The sequence below is a fragment of the Molossus molossus genome, unplaced genomic scaffold (genome assembly GCF_014108415.1).
Source record: "Molossus molossus isolate mMolMol1 unplaced genomic scaffold, mMolMol1.p scaffold_m16_p_9, whole genome shotgun sequence".
In the NCBI taxonomy this organism is placed as follows: domain Eukaryota; kingdom Metazoa; phylum Chordata; class Mammalia; order Chiroptera; family Molossidae; genus Molossus; species Molossus molossus.
This window is the reverse complement of record NW_023425403.1, coordinates 16,534,558-16,555,354: the sequence shown is the minus strand read 5'-3', so window position 1 is coordinate 16,555,354 and position 20,797 is coordinate 16,534,558. Positions and strand designations below refer to the sequence as shown.

At 37.6% G+C, this 20,797-nt stretch overlaps 1 pseudogene; it reads left to right on the top strand.

Annotated features, from left to right (window-relative positions):
• Nucleotides 1–6,773: 6,773 nt before the first annotated feature.
• LOC118622774 lies at nt 6,774–8,157 on the top strand (annotated as a pseudogene).
• The last annotated feature ends 12,640 nt before the right edge of the window (nt 8,158–20,797 follow it).

Below are 20,797 nucleotides of genomic sequence, written 5' to 3'. Positions count from 1 at the left end.
CATTCTTTTGGCCAGAAAGCGGTAAGCAATTTACAGAAGCAGGAAGCAAAAGGGGTCCTGTCATTTCTAAACTGGTGGCTCAATTAAAATGGCGGTTTATTCCTCTCTATATATACATAACGTAAATTTACCATTTTGGCCATTTTTAGTGTATAGTTCAAAAGTGTTAAATATATTCATATTGTTGTACAAAAAATATTCAGAACTTTTCATAATGTAAAACCAAAATTATATAGCCATAAACAATAAATACCCATTCCCCTCTAATAGCATTGTACTTTCTGTATCTGAATTTGACTACCCTAGAAACCTCATATAAGTGAGATTACATAATACATGTGTTTGTGGGTCTGGCTTTTTTAATTTAACATAATGTCCTTAAGGTTTATCGATGTTGTAGCATGTATCAGAATTCCCTTCCTTTTTAAGGATGAATAATATTTCATTGTATCAGTGGTTACTTGGGTTGCTTTCATCCTTCACATATTGTAAATAACGCTGCAATGAGCATAGTTGTGCAAATATCCCTTGGAGACTCTGCTTTTAATTCTTTTGGGTATAACCCAGAAGTGAAATTGCTGATCCATATGGTAATTGTTTTTTGTTTTTGTTTTTAAAGAACTGCCATATTGTTTTCCACAGCAGTGGTACCAATTTACGTGGCCAACAATAGTGCCAAGTGGTTCAGTTTTTCTACATTCTCATCAACATCTGTTCTTTATGCTTCTCTAACTTGTTCATTTCAAAAGACTAAATTCAAGTTTGCTGATTCTTTTATCTGAGTTTGTTGTTGAACCCTATAGTAAATTTTTTAAGTCAGTTACTGTATTTTTCAGCTCCAGAATTTTTGTTTGGTTGTGTTTTTATTTTTTTTATTTTTCATTTTTTCCCATTGATTTTCAGATAGAGTGGGAGGGAGGGAAGGAAAGAGAGAGAAGCATCGATGTGAGGGAGATACATCGACTGGTTGCCTCCCACACAACCCTGACCAAGGCTGAAGATTGAACCACAACTGAGGCACATGCCCTTGACCAGAATTGAACCCGTGACTCTTGGGTCCTCAGGCCGATGCTCTAATCACTGAGCCAAACCGGCCAGAGCAGTTGTGTGTTCTTTTTATAATTTCTGTTACTTGGTTTATGCTCTCATTTTGTTTATGACTTCATTTAGTTGTCTGTTCATGCTCTCGTTAAGTTCTCTGAACTTATTTAAGACAATTGTTTTAAATTCTTTTCCAACAAGTCAGAATCTTGCTGGAGACTTATTTTGTTCCTTCGAATGCTTCCCCATTTCATTCTATGCTTTGTGATCTTTTGTTCAGCTTAGGATATTTGAAAACCAGTCACCTCTCCCAGCCTTGACAGACTGACTTTGTGCAGAGGAAGATCTCTGCTAATCAGTCTGGCTTAAAGACTCATGGCTCTCTCAAACCAGTTTTGGTAATGCATCACCCCTGGCCCTGTGCATTTGGTTTAATTACAGCTCTGTGTAAGGCTGCATAAATATATTCGTTTTCCCAGGAGTCTTGTCCCTGCTTTTTTTTTTTTTTTTTAAACCTCACATTACTATTGTATTCCTCTACCTATAATCTCTGTGCAGGTGTCCAAGGGTCTGCAGATAAGCCTCTTGGAGCCTTGGTTTCCTGGTTTGTAAAATTGCATAATAATGTGAACACATCAAAAAAGTAAATGATATTGCATATGCAAATCCCTTGGGCATAGCCTGCAATGTACTAGGCACAAAGTACAGTTTTCTTTGTTTCTTCTTACTGCAGAAATATATGAAGAAACACTGAGGAAGTCTTTCTGCAACTTAAAGGAGTTATCCTTTCATTTTATTTATTTATTAATTTTAGAGAGAGGAAGGGAGAGGGAGAGAGAGATAGAAACATCGATGAGAGAGAACATCGATTGGCCACCTCCTGTATGCCCCCCACTGGGGATCTGGCCCACAACCTGGGCATGTGCCCTGACCAGGAATCGAACCAGTGACCCCTTGGTGCATGAATTGATAATCAACCTCTGAGCCACATCGGCAGAGCAGGAGTTTTCCTTTTAATTTGTCTTACTGACTAAGCAAGGTATGATACAGGCTACTGCTGATTAGATATAATCCACTAAATTTATTGAATTTAATGAAAATATCTCATTAATAAGTTGATACATATAGTCATTGTTATAATTTAAATTATTTTGTGTAAAAAAGTATTTAACTTGAATATTTTATTGAATATAAAAACAGGCAGTTTTATGCTTTCCATTGAGCCTACATAAGAATCCCAAATGTGAAATTCCATGTATAGCGCCTTTTTGTTACACCTGTGCACGTAGTTAGCACCATGGTAAATACTTAGGATTTAATTGTCAATTACTTTATGGAATTTTATACCACTTTGTTCTGTGACTATTGTGACTTTATAGAAAAACAATTTTTTAAATTGATTTTTAGAGAGAGGGGAAAGGAGAGAGAAAGAAACATCGATATGAGAGACACACAGATCGGTCACCTCCCACATGCACCCCGACCGTGGATTGAACCGCAACCTAGGTGTGTTCCCTGACTGGAAGTCGAACCTGCAACCTTCCAGTGCACAGGATGACACTCCAACAAACTAAGCCACACTAGCCAGGGCCCACAGGAAAACAATTTTTAAACATGCAACATAAAGTGCAAATACATCCTTAAGAAATAAAATAAAAAGATTATTGAGAGCTTTGCATGAAACTAAATCTTATAAAATGAAAACATTATTTTAGCAGTATCAGCAATAACATCTCTAATTGTCACTACTAAAAAAATATGAACATTTATAAGTTACAATTTCTATCCAGATTATACCTTAATGATCTTTCATGCTTGTATTCCAAAATCATATTGCATTCTGATAATATGGTTATAGTTTCTAACAACCTCTTGTAGTTTATACACAAAATGTTCTTTTGGATATATCTACTGGGAACTTATTATTGTGTAATAAACAGTGCTATTAAATAAATCAAAAACTAAATCTCATGCTCTAGTAATAAGTGCTATCCTAAAACTTCCACTTATTTGCTCCATGTAAAATGACCTGAATTTTGTCTTCATTTGCTCAAAATCTGAAGTTTCAGTACAGTTAAGCTTTCTCTCCGGTGTTCTTATTTTTTTATTGAAAAGGAGTTTTCAGCCCTGGCCGGTTTGGCTCAGCAGTTGGAGCGTCGGCCTGCGGTACAGAGAGACCCGGGTTCAGTTCCCGCTAAGGGCACGTACCTCGGTTGCAGTTTGTCCCCGGCCCTGGTTGGTCATGCGGGTGGCAGCCACTCGATGTGTCCCTTCAAGTCGATGTTTCTCTCTCTCTCTCTTCCTCTCTCTCCCTCCCGCTCTATCTGAACAAAAATGGAAAAATGTCCTCGAGTGAGGATAAAAAAGAGAAAAGAAAAGGAGTTTTCACACTTCTAGGTTGCATTTAGCCACAGTATATTATCAGACTCCAAAAGTAACCCTTCTTGAGGCTTCAGGCGCTAAACAGGTATCTGTAGTAGACTATCAGGAGGATAGCAGGACTTAGCCGGGAACAGCCAAGACAAGACCTGATGGAACAGGGCTGGTGCAAGGAAGGAATCCAGAGAAGCCACACTGTGCACTTGGGTGCAAATCAGGCTCCTGTCTGGAGACCGTTCCCTTCGGATTTCCCATGTTTCCTCATGCTTGGGCCTGCTGAAGAAAAGACATTTCAAATAACAATCTCGGAAGATAGGGACAGGGTTTTCCTCTGGAAAGTTTGAAGATGTGCTCTCCTGAGATGTTCCAGAGCAGTAAAGATAGAACCTTCTTTCTCTCTACAGAGACATTTACTTATTATATTCCAGAGTAACACGAGAGATACCTCTCCCCTCACACCTTGGAGGAGATTTGCTTATATTCCAAGATACTGAGTAATATCTTCCTCCAGCAGTTCCATAAAAACACAGTTTTCCAATTTCAGGGTTTCTCACCTAAACCTGGTCTGGCCAGTCCTCATCACATCACCATAATGAGTATTGAAACAGGGGGATTTCATTCAAGCTACTGCTCTGGCTACCAATATTGCTGTGAGTAATGATACTCTCTTTCTCTGACCCAAGGGTGGTCAGAGGTAGAGACAGAGACGGACATGGAGCTGGAGATAGAGATAAAAGGCTGTATCTATACGACAAGGGCAGGCGAAATTGTTAGCTTGCAATAGGGTAAAATCTCAGTCCTTTCACACAATTTCTGACTTGATAGCTCCAAAAGAAAACTGCCCTTAGCAGAACAATTTCGTCAAGCACAGAGGAGTCAGACAAAGCTGCAGTTTCTACTGGGAACACTAACAATTCTGGGATTAACCTTTCTTCTGTCAGGTCTTTGATTCACTAAGTTCATGATATACATGGTGAACCCACGCTCCCTGCTTTACAGATGCCAAACCTGGACACACCCCTGGCAGACAGACATGGGGCCCACTAAAAGTTTCTCAAAAATAAAAGAATACTGGCCATTTTAGAGCATACATTCATAAATATAGAAGAAGAAATAAATTATGTGCATTCATGCAAAATTATTTAGATTTCTTTGTAAGATGTGATAAATATGAGATGATATGATAAAATGCTGAAATAAACAAATAAAAGATGCCCCAAAGTCCAGCAGAAATTAAAGAAAAATTAGGAGAGAAAGACAGAATGAAAAAAGTGGTGGAAGAATATACACTGCAGAAAGATTAAAAGAAAAGTGGGTTATTATAAATGAGATCCACCCCATCTCCCAGAATGCAGAGGGAAAAATAAATATAATTTTTAAATGAGACATATGAAATAGACAGTAGCATGGGTGGTAGGAATTCCTGAGGAAGAGATCATAAAAATGGAAACAAAAGAAACAATCATTTAATAAATGAAAATATTTCTAAGCTGAACAAAGTCCAATTTTTATAGATCAAAAGGAATCAGCATGTGAGGGTCAGATCTACTTGGGAACATGTAATGTCTTCAACATTACAGATAGTTAGGAAAAATTGGGGGGGAAAAACCATATCCAGGAAACATATTTTAGAAATGGAATAAGATTCCAATGACACAGGACTGAAAGATGACAAGAAATCAAATTCTCTTTATAGACATTGACATGATAAAGAGAAAAGAAAGTTCAGCATGATTCACTACACCAGGTTAAAGGTAATAATATAGGAGAAGCAAAAGACAATAGGTAAACCCATTTAAACCACTTATACCTGTTGCAGTGTGTAAAATAAAATTGAAATTAAGTTAATAAGTACTTGTCAAACATCTAAGCTAAGCTAGATTGACAAATATGGCTATAATGTATATTGAACACAAATATGCACATAAGATCGATTTTAACAAAAATATAAACATATTTACAGAAGTCCCCAAACAGAAACTGTAGCTGGCCATGCATAGATATGAATTATTTCCTTTTTAGAAAAAAAAAAAGGTATTAATATAATTTAAAAATATTAACCCTTACTTCATTCCTTTATTGTAATGTAATATTCATTTTATTTTTCGATTTTTGGTTTGAAATCGGCACAATTATATATACAATTTCCAATGGGAAAATTTTTATTGTCTACACTTGTTTTCTGGCCATTATTATTTCTTGTTTTATTTCATCATTAGTACTAAAAATAATTTTGTCAGACATAAGAAGAATATCTGTATAACAAATTGCCCCACAGCTTAGCAACTTCAGAACAAGAATGTATTATCTCCCAGTTTCTGAGGGTCAGGATGCAGGCCCGGTTTCGCGGGAGGGTTCTGCTCAGGGTCTCTCGTGAGATTGCAGGGAAAGCTGTTGGGCGGGGCTACAGTCCCCGATAACTTGATTGGCTCTGGAAAATCTGATGCCAAGCTCATCACATAGTTATGGGCAGGAGGGTCCAGTTTCTTGCCATGTTAGCTTCTCCTTAGAGTGCTCACCACACATGGCTTTCCCAGAGCAAGTGGTGTATTTCAGAGAGATTGGCCAACATGTAAGCCATTGTTTAAAATAATCTAAACTTGGAATTCCATAGCATCACACCTGCCACGTCCAGTTGGTCATACACACCAGCCCTGGCACAGCGTGGAAGGAGATGACACAGTGGTATGAATACCAAGAAGGAGGCATTGTTGGACTCCACCTTAGAGTCTTTCTTTTTACCACAGAGCAGATGGTGGCAGATTATCTGCTCTGAGTTTCAAATATCCTCCTATGTCACCGATTCTTATCATCTGGAATAACTACTAATATTCATTCATTTGTTCTCCTCCCGTCTCACATTCCAGTTGTCTTTAGTCAGCAATTCAGCTTTAGTCAGCAAATCAAAAAGGTCAATGAGCTTTTGCAGAGTAACACACATTTTTATTTCTAAACGATGTGAGCTTTTGGTAGACTTGCCGACTTGTGCTTGCTCTAGCTTCTCCTACCTTGGGCATGGCAAAATGAGAACGTGTCCAGAAGAAGCACTGGAACTGGACAGACGTCTTTCTTCTTCATTACATATAAGCAAACCCATTTCTTTTCGCTAATTAAGATTACACTGTAGCGCTCTTTATTGTTCATGCCATTAGCACCTGAGGAGTAATCAGTGGCATGGGGCTAGTCAGCATCCTATTCCCTGCATCTTCATTGTGTCACCTGATGAGAGCATTCCTGTTTTGGGAATAAGGACGTATAAACCAGAAGGACGCAGGGGTGGCAGATTTTTGCTCAGCCACGCTGAAGTCCTGCGATCAGTCTCTTTCCACGCCAGGATCCACTAAGAGACGACGATGTTGGGCACCGAAAGCTGAGAGGGATTCGTGGTGAAGGTCCGGGGCTGGCCCTGGTCTTGCTCGGCGGACGAAGTGCACCGTTTTTTGTTTTTTGTTTTTTTCTGACTGCAAAATTCAAAATGGGGCTCAAGGTATTTGTTTCATCTAGAGCAGAGAAGGCAGACCAAGTGGCGAGGCTTTTGTTGAACTTGAATCAGAAGATGAAGTCGAATTGGCCCTGAAAAAAGACAGAGAAACTATGGGACACAGATAGGTTGAAGTATTCAAGCCTAACAACGTTGACATGGATTGGGTGTTGAAGCAGACTCGTCCAAATAGTCCTGACACGGCCAGTGATGGCTTTGTATGGCTTAGAGGACTCCCCTTTGGATGTGGCAAGGAAGAAATTGTTCAGTTCTTCTCAGGGTTGGAAATCGTGCCAAATGGGATAACATTGCCGGTGGACTTCCATGGGAGCAGTACCGGGGAGGCCTTCGTGCAGTTTGCTTCACAGGAAATAGCTGAAAAGGCTCTAAAGAAACACAAGGAAAGAAGAGGGCACAGGTATATCGAAATCTTTAAGAGCGGTCAAGCTGAAGTTAGAACTCATTATGATCTACCACGAAAGCTTATGGCCATGCAGCGGTCAGGTCCCTATGACAGACCTGGGGCTGGCAGAGGGTATAACAGCATTGGCAGGGAAGCTGGCTTTGGAAGGATGAGGCATGGTGCTTATGGTGGAGGGTATGGAGGCTGTGATGATTGTAATGGCTACAATGATGGCTATGGTTTGGGGTCAGGGAGATTTGGAAGAGGAATGTCTGACCACAGGTAAGAGATGGTGGCTCTACTTTCCAGAGCACAATGGGACACTGTGTACACATGCAGGGATTACCTTATAGAGCTACTGAGAATGACATTTATAATTTTTTTCCACCACTCAACCCTGTAAGAGTACATATTGAAATTGGTCCTGATGGCAGAGTAACTGGTGAAGCAGATGTCGAGTTTGCAACTCATGAAGATGCTGTGGCAGCTATGTCGTAAGACAAAGCAGATATGCAGAACTCTTCTTGAATTCTACAACAGGAGTGAGCGGTGGTGCTTACGGTAGCCAAATGCTAGGAGGCATGGGTTTGTCAAACCAGTCCAGTTATGGTGGTCCAACCAGCCAGCAGCTGAGTGGTGGTTATGGAGGGGGCTGTGGTTGCCAGAGCAGCGTGAGTGGATATGACCAAGTTTTACAGGAAAACTCCAGTGATTTTCAATCAAACATTGCATAGGCAGCCAAGGAGCAGGGAACAGCAGCTACTACAGTAGTGGAAGCCACGCATCTATGGGAGTGAACAGAATGGGAGGGATGTCTAGCACGTCCAGTATGAGTGGTGGACGGGGAATGTAAATTGATCCTTATCACTGACTCTTGGTCAACATTATTTTAAAGAAAAAACAAAAACAAAAAACTTAAGTTTGACAGTTTTGCAATACCAGCTTGTGATTTATGCTTACTCTAAGTGGAAATCAGGATTGAATTAAAGACTTAAGATTCAGTATTTTTGAACACATATTCATCTAGGGTGTCACAACTAAGTTGAGTAAACCATAACCGTTAAACGATTTTTAGCTTTTCTCAAGTTTGTTCTATTGTAGGATGTACTTAAGCAGTAAATATATTTAGGTTAAAGCAGTTGATTTATGTTAATGTTGCTCTTACACATTACATTGAACACTGTTTGGAAGCATGTTGAAAGATGTGCCTTTTTTTTTTTTTTTTAACTCAATATAGGAGCTGTGTCTACAATTAAAAGTGAAATATTTGGCATGTTTGTTCATTCTAGTTTCATTTAATAACTTCTAAGGCATGTAAGTTTAAGCTTTGTTTGTTTGTTTTTAAGTTAATGGGGGAGCATTTGAGACGCAATACCAATACTTTAGAATTTTGGTCTTGGTGTTTGTATAAAATTCCACAGCCTTGATTTAAGTCTTTCATTGTACTGTGATTTCCTTTTATAGGTGTATTGCGCTAAGTGAAACTTGTCAAATAAATCTTCCTTTTAAAAAGTGTAAAACAAAACAAAACAAAAAACAATTTCCAACTACATTATTTATGAAATGAAATGCCATTCACATGTACATCCCTTGTAAGCTGGTATAATTAACATAACTGCTCTTCCTCCTATGACACTTTCAATAGTTGGTTAAGGAGAAAACTTCAGTGTGAGCCAGAGTGGTAAAGAGAACTGCTCTTGACAACAACCAAAAGCAAAATCAGAAAAATGAATCTTCTGAACTCTCCAAAGAATAGCCACAAATGCACCCCTATGGCTCAAAAGAGAAACTGCTTATTGCATAGGGTATGATTAATTTTCCAATTTAGATACACAGGAAAAAATAAGTATGTGTCCTGTACTAAGAGAAAATTATTCCCATGGGTCAAAAATAAGTCAAGAATACTGGGCCTTTTTTCCATTATCATTTTTCTTAGGTTATTGAGGACAAGTAAGGATAGCATTAAAGATTCTTTTTTAAATTTTTCTTTTTGGTTCTCCAATATAGGATAGCCTAGAGAGTGATTTTTTCCTCCCTACTTCTTTTCCTTCAATATGTGAGAATAATTCTAGAAATATGGTAAGTCAAAAGGCATTTGAAAGCAGGCACACTTCCAGAATTAACTTGGAAGAGTTGAATTATCAGTATTTGTCAGTCTTTACTTTATTATGTCTTCTCTATATCAGTGTAGTAATTAAGTAATTATGTTTTAAAATGTTTATATGCCCTTTTTTTTTTTTTTTTTTGGTCTTCAACCAGTTTTCTCCTGTTAGATGCTTACTTCCTTAATGAACACCCAGAAAACACTCTCGGTGAACAGCAGTGACTGCAGAGTGATCAGGGCCAGGTCTTACAAAATATATTGATAGGCTCACCTTTCCATTTGATTTTCCAATAAGAGCTGCGTTTACTTTAAAGAGAAACCATTGATTAAACCCAGTTCCATAGGATGAAATGACTAGTTAATTGTTTTCAGAGAATGTTGGCAGACAGAACACAAAGGCTGTTGCCTCCAACAGGAGACGTGAACCTAAAGAAGGCAGAAACAAGCAGAAGTGTGCCTGGGACTGGTAATTAATTACTCAAAAGCACTTGTTGACTAAAGGAATTATTTATTTAATTAAGCCGCTCAGTTCCCGAGAAAGGAGAGTAGCCTCCACTTGCCGGGAGATCTAAACATTTGGCGAATATGTTGAGATGCGATGCCTGTTCTCCACAATCTCTGCTCCTAGCATTTCTCACTGTCTCCAGGAAAATACCCCAAATCGAGGCTCAGCGCACCCTGAGCAGGAAAACAATCTAGAGTACAGGAGGGAATGCTTAGAAAATGAAGAAAACATAGGACCTGACTAATATATAGTAGCAGGACCTATGAAAATCTATGTGAGATGGCTTGGACTAGAGTGGGTGTAGAATATAGGATGGTTAAAGGAAAATTTAATAAAATAATTCAGTGTTCAACGTTATAGCAATACTTGCAACATGGCTAAATACACTGCTGCTATGAGTGTTTATTGTTGTTGTTGTTTGTTTTAAAGCTGGACATGGCAATGGGCTATTATAAATGAGGTAAAAATTAGAGATTTGAGATTTGCTTTGATAGAACACTATGAAACAGGTGAAAAGTCTCAGAGACTTGGTGAAAAGTCTCAGAGGATTGTGAGAATGAATTTATTATATGAGAATGGAGTATTCTTCCTTTCCCTTTCCCTGTTCATGGGATGGCTCAGAGTACACTCAGGCAAAAGAAAAAATTGTACTGGTGAAGTGAGTAGACACTAGCACCTTTGAGAAGCGTGATGATTGTAGCCTTTTATAGTTGCCAGTATTATGTAATCTCACAACATTGGGCTCCATAAAATCACTGGTGAGATCAGACTGCAGAGTGGCAGAGCCAACAGGAAATAATACAACTATTTACCTTTTATTTTTAATTTGAAATAATTTCACACAGAAAAATTTGCAAAAATAGCAGAGATCTTTTCAAAAGATGGTGTTAGGACAACTTATCCCCATGCAAAAGACTGACATTGAACCCATACTACACACTGTGTGCATAAGAATTAACTCAAGATGAATCACTGATCTAAATGTTACAGCTAAAATTATAAAACATTTAAAAGAAAACATGAAAGTAAAGCTACCTGATCTTGAATTAGGCAATAGTTTCTTAGATATGGCTTCAAGATCTCAAGTAACAAAGAAAAAATAGATAAATAAGACAGTATCAAAATTACACACTTCTGTGCTTCAAACATCATCAAAAAAGTGAAAAGACCACTCACAGGAGAAAACATATTTGCAAACATATGTCAGATAAGGGATTTGTGTCTTGAATATACAAAGAATTCTTGCAACTCAAAAATATAAATATAAATAATTTAACTTAAAAAAGAACAAAGGATTTGAATAACCATTACTCCAAAAAATGCAAATATCCGATATACACATGAAAAGGGAAATGCAAGTTAAACCCACAAAGAGATATTACTGCACATCCACTAGAATGGCTAAAATTAAAAAGACAAAGAATAACAAGTGTTTGAGATGCTATGTAGAAATTGGAACTCCATATTGCTGGTGGAAATGTAAAATGGTGCATTCATTTTGGAAGTTTGACAAATCTTCATAGTAGTAAACATAATGTTACCACATGGGCTTGTAATTCTACTTCTAGCTACATAACCAAGAGAAGGGAAAACATGTCTCCACACAAAAACATTTATATAAATGTTCATAGTAGCATTATCCTTCCAAAAAACAAAAATATCCCAAAGCCTGTCAACTGATGAATGGATAAAAAAATGTGACATATCCATACAATAGAGTATTATTCAACCATAAAAGGAAATGAAGTATTGACACATTATATTGATTAATCTTGAACACATTACAATAAGTGAAGGAAACCAGTCACAAAAGACATATGTGAATGTCAAGAACAGGCAAATCCATAAAGACAGAAAGTAAATCAGTGGTTGCCAGGGGATGAATTTGGGAAAGGGAGAGAAGGAATGATTACTATTGGGTATGGGATCCCTTTTTGGGGTGATGAAAATGTTCTGAAATTAGATAGTGGTGATGTTTGCACAGTTCTGAATTGTACATTTTAAGAGAATGAATTTTATGACATTAATTATATCTCAATTTTTTTAGAAACAAAACAACACAAAATATAATAGAAAATTTGAAAAGCCTTATATCTATCAAAGAAATAACAAAAAAATAGTACAGAGAGTTTATATATGCTCTTTACTCAGTTTTCACTAATGTTAACGACTTACATAACTTTGGTAATGATCAAAGTCGGGAAGTGAACACTGCTATAGAATGAGAAACTAAACTACAGAGCTTATTCAAATTTCACCAGTTTTGCCACTGGTGTCCTTTCTCTGTCCCAGGATTCAATCCAGTCAGGGAGAAGAATGTCTGCAATCAGGGTATGCCCTGGGATATCTCTTCAATTTATTAAAATATTTTTATCTCAGAGACTAAGAATTAAAAGATTCTTTGCGATAGAAAGGAATAGGGGGAGGGCAAGGCACGACCTCATGATAGAGGAACAGATACTAAGTAAAATAAGTCACAGAGAAAGAAAACTACTATATGATGTCACTTACATGTAAAACCTAAAAAAAAATAACTCATAAAGAGAATGGGCAAAATGGGTAGAGGCTGTCGAAAGGTATAAATTTTCAGTTATAAGATAAACAAGGCCTGGGAGGTAATGCACAGCAAAGTTGCATTATATACATGATTAGAGTTAACAGTTCTGTACTGTGTACAGTCATACTTTGCATAACAATGTTTTGTTCAATGACAGACAGTATATATGACATTGGTCCCATGACACTATAATGGGGCTGAAAAATTCCCGTCGCCCAGCCATGGTAATGTTGTAGCTGAACGCATTGTTTCCACGTTTGTGGTGATGCTGGTGAATACAAGCCTGCCACACTCCAGGCCCATAACACTGGAGAGCATGTACAATTATGTACAGTACGTAATGCTTGATAATGAGATATATGACTATGTTACTGGTTTATATGTTTACTTCACTTGACTTTTTACCCTGATTTTTGCATTTATTCTGTCTATTAAAAAAAAAAGTTTACAGTAAAACAGTATGCCGTGCTACACTGGCAGCGGCTTCACACACCTCGTGTTTACCACACCTCTTGATTGCATCATTTTCTCTTGTGTTTGAGACAATCTCCCACTGTATGAATTCAGTGTAGCCTAATTTTGCAGTGTGTATAAAATCTACAACAGTGTACAGTAATATTCTAGGCCTTCGCATTTACTCACCACAGACTCACCCAGAGTAACTTCAGTACAGCAAGGTCCATTCAAGGTGTATCATTTTATATCGTCTACACTGCATTGGTATTGAACCTTTTCTATGTGTAGATACACAAATACCATTGTGTTGCAATTGCCTACAGTATTCAGTACCATAACATGTGATACAAATTTGCAGCCCAGGAACAATGGGCTATCCATATAACCTAGGTGTGTGTAGACTATACCATCTGGTTTGTGTTTGCAAACACAACAAAATCACTTAGCGAAGCATTTCTCAGAACATATCCCCATTGTTAAATAACACATTACTGTATTTAAAGTTACCAAGAGAGTAGATCTTAAAAGTTTTCCTCGCAAGAAAAAAATGTGTAACTGTGTGGTGATAGATGTTAACTAAACTTATTGTCATAATTATTTCGTAATATACGCATATACTAAATTATTATGTTGCACACATAAAACTAATACAATAGTATGTGCCAATGATCTCTCCATTAAAAAGTGTCTGTGGTCACCAGATACTTGGGGGGAGACTAAAAGAGATGAATATGTGGAATACAGAGAATTTCTGAGGAAGTGAAATTATTCTTTATAAAACAGTAAGGGTAGATACATGTCACATAGCATTTGTCAAAAGCCACAGGAGGTACAATAGAAAAAATAAGCCATAATGTAAACAATGGAGTTTGGTTGATTATGATGCATCAGTGATAGTTCATTGATGGTAACAAATGTGCCAGAGTGTAAAGATATTGACTGTGGAGAGGCTGTGAGGGAGGGGAATGAGCATGTAGGAACTCTCTGTACTCTATGCTCCATTTTGCTGTGAAACTACAAAAACTTCTCTAAAATTAAAAAAAACAATAATGTAAAAAAATAAATTAGATGACATTAACATCAGATTAAATATTGTGGAAGAAAAATTAGACATTGCACAATTAAACATAAATACATAGCAATGTAAACGATCCAAAATCAAACACAGATAGAAAAAAAAAGAAAGACTGAAAAAATATGAACAGAGTTTCAGTGAGCTGTAAACGATCTTGACCTAGTCTATGTTCCCAAATTTGATAACCTAGATGAAATGGAAAAATTCCTTGAAAGACACAATCTGCCAAAGGTCACACAAGAAGAAATAGATTATATGAATAGTCCTATACCTATTAAATTGATAATTAGAATCTCTTAAAGTAGAAAGCTCCAGGGCATGCTGAGTTCACTAGTAAATACTTTAAACACATTTAGGGAAGAAATTATACAAATTCTACACAATCTCTTTCAGAGACTAAAAACAAAGGGAATACTTCCTAATTTATTCTATGTGGCCAGTATTACCCTAATACCAAAGCAAAACAAAGACAATATAAGAAAACCACAATGTCTCTCTTGAAAATAGATGCAAAAATCTTCCATAAAATATTAGCAAATCAAATCCAAATAATTATAAAGATAATTATACACCAAGAACAAGTGAAATTTATTCCAGGTATGCAAATGCTGGTTCAACACTCAAAAATAAAATAAATGGTATCTGCCACATCAACAGATTAAAAAAGGAAAATCACATGTTCATATCAATAGATTCAAGAAAAGCATTTAATAAATAATTAAATAATAAATAAACAACAAGATAAAGAGCAGAAAAGAGATGCCCTGAAAGTATGGTGGAAGACACAGATATTATGTGATTGAATCTCAGTCCACAAACTTGACCATGGAAGATACATAGCATATCTTAGTTCTCTTTAATCAGCCTAACTCTGTTTTCTAGTTCTCACCCTACTAGTCTGGCACAAAGCTCAATATCAATCATAACTCTCATCCAGCTCATCCCATTTCTAGAGATATCCAGGTTGTCTTTATGCAGCCACGTGCATTAGGTCCTACCAGCTCATACATGTGGTCCCCACCTCTTATCATCCACTCTGATGCATCTGTATCTATTTCTATCATCCTTAGGGCTTAGAATTTTAGATGAGGTTGGGGTCCTATGTGTTTAGGAAACAACTTCCCTAAGTATATGAGTGCAACCTTCTCAAATCTTGACACTTTTCTTAGATGCTTTGAGAGAAAAAATAAATCCCCACTTCTTAAAGCATTTGCAGATGAAAATCGTAATTTCCAAGCCTATCCTAAAGTCATTTTTATCTTAATCTCTTTGCTGAGTTTAGGTTTTGCATAAAATAAACTCTTTTAGCCTTTGAAAAATGCCTAAGGTAAAGAATATGCAAAGATTCTAGCTTCTTACTGGGAGAAGAGAAACAAAGCAGAAGAAATACAAATCATTGTAATAAATATAAAATTTATCCGATTCTACAGACAAATAGGCAATTCCAACAGAGGTAAATGCTGATCAGAGAATTATCAAATGTTATAGAAGAGGTGTGTTTAAGCCATACTTGGGGAGGTCAAGGAAACTTTGTGGAAGAACTAATGTCTAAGCTGAAACCTGAGAGGTGAATAAGAGGTAGCCAAGGAAAGGGGTATGAGTTGGGAAGCTAGTGTGTGAGGACTCTGAGGAAAAAAGAAAGGTAGGCTTGAAACATTAGCATTACTTCAGTGAGTCTGCAGACCACACCATGTGATAAAGTGCTGACTGGTGAGCCTGAGAGTCATGCACAGGTTGGATGGATGCCGAAGCTTGAAGCCATAGTAAGGAGTCTGTTTTTTACTCTGTGAACAAGAGAAAGTCATTAAAATGGACTTAAAATTTTTTTTCTTTATTGATTTTAGAGAGAGAGGAAAGGAGAAGGTGAGAGAGAGAGAGAGAGAGAGAGAGAGACATCAATGAGAGCAAACATTGATTGGCCGCCTCTTACATCCCCCCTCAGGGTATTGGGCCCACAACCTGGGCATGTACCCTGACTGAGAATCTAACCAGCAACTTCTTGGTGCATGGGTCAACACTCAACCACTGAGTCACATCAGCCAGGCAAAATGTTTTAAGCCTGGGAAAGACAAAATATTTTCATATTAAAGATCATGTTGGTGCCCTGGCCAGGTTGGTTCAGCAGTTAGACTGTCAGCCTGTGGACAAAGAGTCATGGATTCAATTCCTGGTCAAGGACACATACCTCAGTAGCAGATTCAATCTCTGGCCCCTGTTGGGGTTATGCAGGAGGCAGCCAATCAATATGCCACTCCCACATCAATGTTTCTCTCTCTCTCTCTCTCTCTCTCTCTCTCTCTCTCTCTCTCTCTCCCCCCGTTCCTCCCTCCCACTCTAACTAAAAATCAATGGAAAAATATCTTCAGGTGAGGATTTAAAATTAATTAGTTATTTAATTAATTAATTATTTAATAAAAGAGCATGTTAGTTTCAAAGTAGACCACTGAGGTGGAGAGTAGCCCTGATGGTTAATGAACTATACCAGCAGTGAAAGGACTCTTACCATAATCCTCGGGAGAAATGATAGAAGTGTGATCTTGAGAAGTAGCAGAGGAAGTGGAGAAAAATGGGCATATTTCAAAGATACAAGGTCATACAATCTACTGGATATGACAGTATCATATTTCATGGAATCTAAAACTCTACTGATTTAAAATATATCATTTTATGTATCACTGAGAAGGAAAAACCTGCTTGTTAATAAAATATAATCCACCATTGATTGTTAGAAGCACCACAATTTCAGGAATGTAAAATGTGGGGGGGGGGAATGTACTCTGGGAACTGATAAAACACAGTAGCCTGGATGTCGGAAGAGAGCAAGGAGTCAAAGATGTGAGTAGGCACTGAATAAGAAATGAATGAGTGGGCAACTGAGAAAGAAATATGAGGATGGGGCAGGAGAGGCATGAAGAAATGAGGATATCAATTTTGAATATGCTGCATTTGAAGTGTCTCTGTGATATCCAAGCAGACATGTCTGGTAGTCAATTTGTTATGTGTGTCTGGAATTTAAGTAGAAATCTAAACTAGAGATAAAGAGATTTAGGAATTTTCAGAATGTGTATTTAAAAAAATGAAACTGATACAAGGAAAGAGAGAGTGGTCAACAATCAAACAGTGCTAAATGTTTAAGTAAAAGAAAAACTTATCCATTTTAATTAGATTTTAATGGATGGGTATTGATTATAGAGACTGGAGTAGAGTTTGGTCCTCAATAAAGAAGGCAAGACAGTTGAAATAGTGAGAAAAATAATAAATTGGCAGAAGAGCAAGTTTACTGGAGAAACCAATGGTGAAAGAAGGTACATAGATGAGTAACGAGAGAAATAACATTAGAAACAAACAGTATCTTTTTGACAAATTAGCCAAGACAGGAAAGACCTAATGAACGTGGCAATAAACATAGTCTAGGACATTATTTTTTTGTCTTCAGTAAGAATTCTGTTGCATTAACTTCTTCAATTTTATAATTTGTTAAAGAAGATTATGTACTAGTCATAAAGGAATAGAAAAAATGATCAATCAAATCCTGTTCACATATATGTTATAGATTGAATTATTCTCCCCCAAATTCATATATTGAAGCCCTAACCTCCAGTGTGGCTATATCTGGAGATAGGGTCTTTAAGAGATAATTAAGGTTAATGAATCATAGGGCGGGGCCCTAATTCAATAGCGCAGGTGTCCTTATGAGAAGAGGAAGACACACCTGGAATGCATGAGCACAAGGAAAGGCGACACAGCTGGAAAGTGGCCATTTGTAAGCAACGAAGATGCCTCAGGAGAAGTCAACTCTGCTAACACCTTGATATTAGACTCCCAGCCTCCAGAACGGTTAGAAAAGAAATCTCTGTTATTTTAGGCACCCAACAGGAGAGAAGGTAGGCAGCAGAGAGGGTGGGAAGGAGAGAATGTGGGAAGCAGAGAAGGAAGCAGGAAAAGTAATGCTGCTAAATGTCCATTCATACATAGATCACAGTGATGGTCAAATTTTACTGGCTCTTTCCCCTTAACTTAGAATCTAATATTTAATTAAAACTTAAATTTCATATGTCCCTTTATGAGCTTCATTTAAAAAGCTTTTATTAATATTTTAAAATCTGGTGTTTAAGCCAAGGACATTCTAACTCAAATTATTCTAATTAGAACACCCCCAAATATTCAGTTTATTACCTGGAATACTCAGCTTAGATATTGCTAGGCATAAATTTGGGCAGAAAACTGGTATTGCTTTCCACAGTATCAAAGATGGCAATATATTTTTATGATTTTATTGATCTGAACTTTTCTTATCCTGACATTCCTAAAGCTACTCTGTCATGGAGTTCAGTGGACAACTAACTAGTCATGCATTTTTGGTTTTACTGACGCTGCATGTCTAGTTGGCATAACCTATTAACTCAAAACCAGGTTTCTGCCTTCCTCATTCAAGCTTTAAGTCAACAAATCCCTACAAGTATACCGAACAAGTTGAGAAAGTCAACTGAAGATCATTAAGAATTTCATACTACATTTAGAGGCATTCATTTTATACATGGCATATTTACAATAATTATGCATTAAACACATCAGTTTTAAATGCATATATTACTGATCAGTTCAGTTGCACAGAACTCCCCTTGAAAGGGTATTTTGTGTACAGCATAAATATAAGTCGTTTACACTTGGCTATCTCTCAAATCTGAAATGTATGTCATCTTCACTCCAAATTTCCATATTATGTAGTTACATAATGGAATTCTATTTTTGACTATTTGCTACAAGCGTTGATGCTAATCCCTAACTTGAGAACAGCAACTATATTAGAAAGACATCTGTGAATATAAAGTAGACAGTATTTTTGTTGGGTACCAAGATACCTACAGAAAAAAATAAAGCTTCCCTTCCCCCCTCAACTGCACTGTTGGAAACTTTAACACAAATATTAGTTTTACAAGTTCCGCAGCTTGATTTCTGCCATAGGATGTGAACCAGAATATACTGAAAGAGGATGTTACCAAACTTCAAGATAGATTCCATTTTTCTTGTTTTTGATGTTTGGGAATAAGGCAAAGAGTACTTGGGTGATAGAAAGATTGAAATACAAATTCATTCACTCAAACCCTAGCAGGGCAAGAATATGAAAAGGATATTAGAAACTTAGATGCTGGAGAAAAGATGGGGTACTCTATTTTGTAATATCTACCATAAATGCTTCTAAGCAGATGGAAAGGTCAGTTGAAAAGAGACCTGTGAAACTAAATGGTTCTTGCTTTACTCTTACCCTCTTTTAGATTTTTACTTGGGTGGGGGCACTAGTTATCTTCAGAAAACAGAAGCAGCAATGCAGATGGTAGAACACCTGAGACAAAGGTAGGGCCAGTATGTTCTGGAATCAGTAAGGAAACCAGTTTGGTTCTTCAGAGGATTATGAGCTTCAAGGTGGTGTCCTGTCCTGCTTCCCTAGGAAAGCAGAGCCTGAAGCAAAGGTTTGCTTCATGGGGTTTGTTTGGAACGTGATTTCAGGGAGCAGTAGTAAAGGTTAAGGTGAGCAAAGCAGAGGAGACTGTGTCTGCAAGTTGGCCACAATTACTAGGGACTAATGCTCCATCCTGAGAATTCTTCTGAGGAACTTTATAAAGAACATCTCATAAGGGAAATGAAGGGGACATTTATGCATCAGCTTTCACCCCCTACGGGTCAAGAGTGGCCTCAGGGGCACTGACTCCCCTGTTCTTACAGTTCGTACACACATGAGTCTGTGTAGGTTGATATGGACATTCTGAGCTGTGGCATCACAAAGACCCCAGGGAGGGGCTATGCTGTACTTGCGTGAACCTGTGTAATACTGGTCTCCACAGCAGTGCTTGGTGTAAGAGAGGGGCTTAGAGGATTTGATACACTGCACAAGAGTGCACCCCTTTCACTTTTTAGAGCCACTTGTACCCACTGTTTCCAACCATTGCGGTGGTGGCCAGCCACAGTACCTGAAAGAACTTGAGATCATCATTGAGAGACCCTCTTGCCTATATGATCTCAAAGCCATAGCTGGTATTTATCACCTCCCTCCTCCATCAACCACTCTACATTTTCTTCATTCTAAGTCAATTCATCTGGTTTTGGACTCTTTGCATTAATCCAGACCTTTATCTTCTAGTATCTTATATCTGTGATGGTTAGTTTTATGTGTTAACTTGCCTGGGTCATGAAGACCTAGATATTGGACCAAACATAATACTGGGTGTTTCTGTGAGGGTGTTTTTAGATTCAGTTAACATTTAAATTGGTGGTCTAAATAAAGCAGATTACTTTCCCTAATGGGGGTCGGCCTTATCCAATCAGTTGAAGGCCTCAATAGAACGAAAAACAAACTTTCCCCTGAATAAGACAGAATTTCTCCTGCTTGACTACTTTCCAGTCTGGGACATCGATATTTTTCCTGCCTTTAGAAAGTGTCTTTCTGGGTCTCCAGCCTGCTAGCCTCTGACCGAACTACATCATTGGCTCTCCTGCATCTCTAGCTTGCCACCTGAAGATCTTAGGACTTGTCCTCTGGGGACCCTGAATAATACAGTGTCCTTAGCTGACTTCCCCTTGTGAGTCATGGTTGCTGAATTGCTCATTTCCAATGACCTCTGGACACAGACCACACTTCACATCCCCTGCCTGTATTTCTCACACCTCTTCTCTTTGTTCTTTATGCCATTGTCTAACTACACGAGTGATTTCATCCTTCAACATTCTTAAGAAGTTTAGCTTCTGCCTAGAAAGTAGCAGAGAGAAGTATCTCACTATCTTGTACGACAGCTAACGT